General features: G+C 33.6%; 1 pseudogene; it reads left to right on the plus strand.

The window, feature by feature from the left end:
* Positions 1 to 1844: 1844 nt before the first annotated feature.
* On the plus strand, positions 1845 to 5070 carry LOC114187650 (annotated as a pseudogene).
* The last annotated feature ends 595 nt before the right edge of the window (positions 5071 to 5665 follow it).

Here is a 5665-nt window from a genome sequence, read left to right on the forward strand (position 1 = left end):
CAACTCAATGAGTGCTTATGTTCATCCTCCATCCCGTGCCATAACTCAAGGGATGTCATTCCGAGCCACAACTTAAGGAATGCCATGTGTTTACCCTCGATCCCGAACCACAACTCAATGGATACCATTTCAAGCCACAACTCAAGGAATACACCAGCCAATCAATCTTTAAGGTATCATCCAAACCATGCACATCCAATTCACACAATCCCCTATGCTTGCATTATCGCTTGGCGCTGCTCTTAAGCCGCCAAGCAAAAGCCAATTGCAGACCGCCTGGTGGAAACCCCTTGCCGCTAGGCGCCACTCGCCTTTGAAGTCTCTGGTCCTGCAGTCTCATTTGTCTCGCGAATTCGCATCTTCTATCTTTGCATCAATGGAAACAAACAGATCGTAAGTGCAAAGTGATCATACTCTTCATTGAACTTAAAAATTGAGTCCATCATTCTTGTCATTAACCTTGTTGATGACTCCGCTTCACTAGTGAATGTGGAAATAATGTCATATTATGTATGGAGACTTCTAACCTAGCTCTTTCCCACTATAAAAATTGTCTTAATCATTGACAAACTATTATCGACGATACGAATTTGTTGATAAACTTAAATTTATTGATATATGTTTTTGATGAATTTCACAATGTACTTTACCGATGAATATTTTCGTTACTAAAAAATCCATTGGTAATATCTGTCAGAAATATTCATCGGTAAATTACAATTTTTATACAAACAAATATTTTTGTCGGTAACTTATCAATACAATTATCTATCAGTAACTTATTATTATAATTATTGATGATATTTTTTTGACACTAAATTTTTCGAAAATTTAGGTGGCAAATTTTCCACTCAATCTAATGGATTTTTTTTACATATTAAAGGGAGATGAGTTAGGAGAAGAGGAGTAGTAGAAGAGAACGAGAAGGACGAGGTGGAGAAGGAGGAGGAGGAGAAAGAGATGGAGGCTTTGTTGTGAGTTATCAGTGGCTTAGTTGTCATGCGAGGGTTGCTCGGTTGTGACACATTGGTGGCTCAATGATGAGGCGATAGCGGATGGGAGTTTAGGCGATGGCTAGGGATGACAACGGGTCGGGTTGGGCACAGATAGTGCCTACCCGCAAGAAAAATATCCACCCGCTACCTGCCTGTTTACCCGTTGGGTACCCGCTTAAAAAAATACTCACGAATTTTTTTAAAACCCGCACGTACCCATGGATACCTACATACCCGCGAATATTTAAAAAAATGTATATATATATATATATTACTTTTTTTAAATAAAATTTAAAAAAATATAAATTAAATTAAATTTTAATTTTAATTAAAGTTAACCTAATAAAATATTAATTTAATATTAATTTTAATTAAATTTAACTTAATAAAATATAAATTAAATTTTAATTTTAATTTTTTGCGGGAAACTGGTACTTGCGAGCACAGAAAGTATGATACCCGCACCCGACTCGTTTATAAACGAGTATTAAAATCCCTACTACTCGCTACCTATAGGTAATAAATAACCGCGGGTACTAACTATCCACCATAGATTTTATCCACAGATACTCGCGAACACGGGTATTTTTGTCATCCCTAGCGATGGCGCACTAGTGACGTAGAGGTACGCTAGTAATGCAGAGACATGGGTGACGCGGAGGCGCGACTATGGTTGTCATAGTTAGAAAAGGAGACAAAGGAGAAGGAGGTGAAGGAAGTGGAAAAGGAAGCGAAAGAGAAATAGGAGGACGAGAAGGAAGAGAAAGAGGATGAGCTAGAGGTGGTAGTGGTGGCGCGATGGCAACAATGACCCTATGAGAAGGAGAAGAAGAGGACAGGAGGGAAAAGATGAAGGAAAAGAAAGGGAAAGAGAAGAAGAAGAGGAGGAGGGGGGAGAAGGAGACCAATGTATTTTACCAGTGGATGTTACTATGGCCAGAATTTGTTGGTAATTACCGATGGATATTTTTCGACAGACACTTATCGATGGATTCTTGGTCGTCAATACCGACGAATTTTTCCATTCGTTAACATTTATCGATGACCACTTTATCGACATACTTTTTGTTGTCAGTTTCATGATTTATCGATAGATTTTTGTTATTATTGACAGATTATGCACGTTGGTACTATGTGGTTTCCTTGTTCAAAACAACCATTGTTTCAATCTGAATAGAAAAATAGAGATATAGAACATTTATCTTAATGACACACTTAGACTCATATCTACTCCAAGATAAGATAATCGAAAAAAAAAGTGTCCACAACTACAACACACTCACAACCACCGATTCAAAACCACTCATCCAGGGAACATCGATTCCTAAAGAATCAGAGGCAAGTCATAAAATATACTTCTTTTATAATATCTCTTTTTAGTGTTATTTAATCTCTCTTCACAGTGGCGGAGTATTATGAGTGCAGGGGGTGCCTTGGCACCCCCAAAAATTTTGAAATTTTTTTTTTACGTTAGATATTTTGATTTTTTTATTATAGATTTTTTGGAATTGTTTTACGTTAGATATTTTGATTTTTTTTATTATAGATATTAGGTATTTTGATTTTATTTTGTTATAAATATTAAATCAAATATTTTATTTCTTTTATAAACATAATAATTAATACTAATAAATAATAAAATATAAAATCAAATATAATAAAAATAAAGATTAAAAAGATTTATCAAGATATTTTTTATTATTTGTTTTCATTATAGATTGTGTTTTTCATAAATTGTTCTCATATTTCATTCTCATTTGTTTTCTTTTGTTTCTGAAAAGAAAAAGATCTATTCTTTTTTCTCTTATTTCTCCTTTATTCTCTTCCATCCTCGAGGAAGAAAAGAAGAAGGTAATTCTTTCGTCTCACTTGATAGTGAAATATTAATTCAATAATTTATTTAATGAGCCACTTTTATATGTTTATGCCTTGAATTTCTTACAAGAGAGATTTCAATCTAGTTGGTTTAAAATGTTTCCTTCTTGGCTAGAGTATTCCCCGGCTAATGATGGAGCTTATTGTTTGGCATGTTATCTATTTAGTTCAAAGCCATATGGTCGTTTTGGATCAGATGTGTTTACTAAACAAGGTTTTAGATCATGGAGAAAGGTTAATGCGGGAAAAAGATGTGCATTTCTCAACCACATTGGAGATAGTCCTTGCTCATCGCATAACAGTGCAATGAAAGCTTGTGAAGACTTGTTGAATCAATCTATGCACATTAATAACATTATAAATATTCAAAGTTCAGAACAAGTCTGCAAGAATCGTTTACGGCTCAAAACCTCTATTGACACAATTCGTTGGCTCGCATTTCAAGCTTGTGCATTTAGAGGCCACAAGGAAACACCAGAGTCAAGTAATAGAGGTAACTTTCTTGAAATGATTAAACTTCTAGCATCATATAATGATAAAGTGGCACAAGTTGTGTTAGAAAATGCTCCGTATAATGCTAAGTATACTTCTCATCATATTCAGAAAGAAATCTTGCACATTTTCTCTAGAAAAGTAAGAAGTCACATTCGAGAAGAAATTGGAGATTCTAAATTTTGCATAATTGTTGATGAAGCACGTGATGAATCTAAAAAAGAGCAAATGGATATTGTTTTGAGATTCGTATATAAGGATGGTAATATAAAAGAACAATTTTTTGATATTGTGCATGTTAAGGATACAACGACCGCCACTCTAAAAAAAGAATTGAGTGTCGTTCTCTCTAGGCATAATCTTGATGTTTCCAATATCCACGATCAAGGGTATGATGGTGCTAGTAATATGAGGGGAGAATGGAATGGGTTGCAAGCATTATTTCTCAATGATAATCCTTATGCTTATTATGTGCATTGTTTTGCTCATAGACTACAACTTGCTTTGGTGGCTGCTTCAAGAGAGGTCATTCCAGTTCATCAATTTTTTTCAAATTTGGCTTTTATTGTAAATGTTGTGTTCCTCTAGTAAACATCATGATGAGTTACAAGCTATTGAATTAGATGAAATAACTCAATTGTTAGAAATGGGTGAACTTGAAACTGGTAAAGGAAAAAATCAAATTGGCACTTTAAAACGAGTTGGTGATACTCGTTGGAGCTCGCATTTTTATTCCATTTGTAGTATGATGAAGCTATATAATGCATCTTGTCTGGTTCTTCAAAAAATTATTGTTGATGGATCAACTTATTCTCAAAGGGGTGATGCTGATGTTGCATTGAATATGTTGTCTTCATTTGAGTTCATATTAATTTTACACATGATGAAAGAGATTATGGGAATTACTGATGGTCTTTGCCAAGCTTTACAGAAACAATCTCAGGATATATTGAATGCTATGCAATTGGTTTGTTCTACTAAAATTTTGATTCAAAAGTTGAGGGAGGATGGCTGGCAAAATCTATTGAAAGGTGTGGTATTCTTTTGTGAACAACATGACATTGATATTCCTGATTTTAATTCTACTTATGTTGCACGTCATGGTCGTTCTCGACATCAAAAAGATCATGTCACTATGGAACATCATTTTAGGGTGAATATATTTCTTGTTACAGTGGACAAGCAGTTGCAAGAATTAAATGACAGGTTTAGTGAGCAAACAATGGAACTTTTAACTCTAAGCAATGATTTAGTTCCTAAGGATGCTTATAAAGCTTTTAACATTGAGGATATATGCACTCTTGTGAACAAATATTATCCTTTAGATTTTAGTGAGCAAGAGAAGATTAGTTTAAAATTTCAACTTCAACATTTTATTATTGATGCTCCTAACCATCCAGATTTGAAGAATTTATCAACCATGCTTGAATTATGCCAATCTTTGGCAAGAACATGAAAGTCAAGGACATTCTACTTGATTGATCGTTTAATTCGTCTTATTTTAACTCTTCCTGTCTCTACAGCTACAACAGAAAGATCATTTTCTGCAATGAAGATTATCAAAACAAGATTGTGGAATAAATTGGAAGATGAATTTCTTGCCGACAATATGATTATTTACATTGAAAAAGAAATAGCTAAAAATTTTAGTTCTGATTCAATTATTGATGAGTTCAGGGATCTGAAGGAACGAAGGGCAATCTTTTAGATATTTGTGATTTCTTTTTTAGTTATCGTTATACTAAGTTATGTATTTATTTTTATTGTGTTAGTGACAATAATGAAATGTATAAATTTTGGATGTATTATTTGGGCTCCCTAACAATGTTGGTTAAAATCCGCCACTGTCTCTTCAAGTGAATCCTATTGTTATTTTAGAGATGTTTTAATCAAGAGGAATTTGATGTGGAAATCATAGTAATGGTGGGTAGAATATTGGAAATTACTTTTCAACATTGATGCATAAAATAACTTATTTCTTTTATTTTTTAACTTCTAACCATCCTAATGTTAATGACTTCAATCAATTCGGCATCGTAATGTTAATGACTTCTATCAATTTAGGTTGCATTGCTAGTCTTACAATTGCCTATCGTGACCCATTAAGACATGTAGATACGTACTAAAACTTGTCTTATCCATATAATGCTTTCTTGTTTGTTGAAAAATGCACTGCCAGTGCTACTGGGAATAGTTAATGAAATCAAGGGATTAATTAATGTAGAATATAAATATGTTTAAGAGATAAAGAGACCAGAGAGAAGAAAAAATAAATTGAGGTAAATGTTGGAAAAAAAAAAAGG

Source organism: Vigna unguiculata, chromosome 1 (genome assembly GCF_004118075.2).
Source record: "Vigna unguiculata cultivar IT97K-499-35 chromosome 1, ASM411807v1, whole genome shotgun sequence".
NCBI classification, from domain to species: Eukaryota; Viridiplantae; Streptophyta; class Magnoliopsida; order Fabales; family Fabaceae; genus Vigna; species Vigna unguiculata.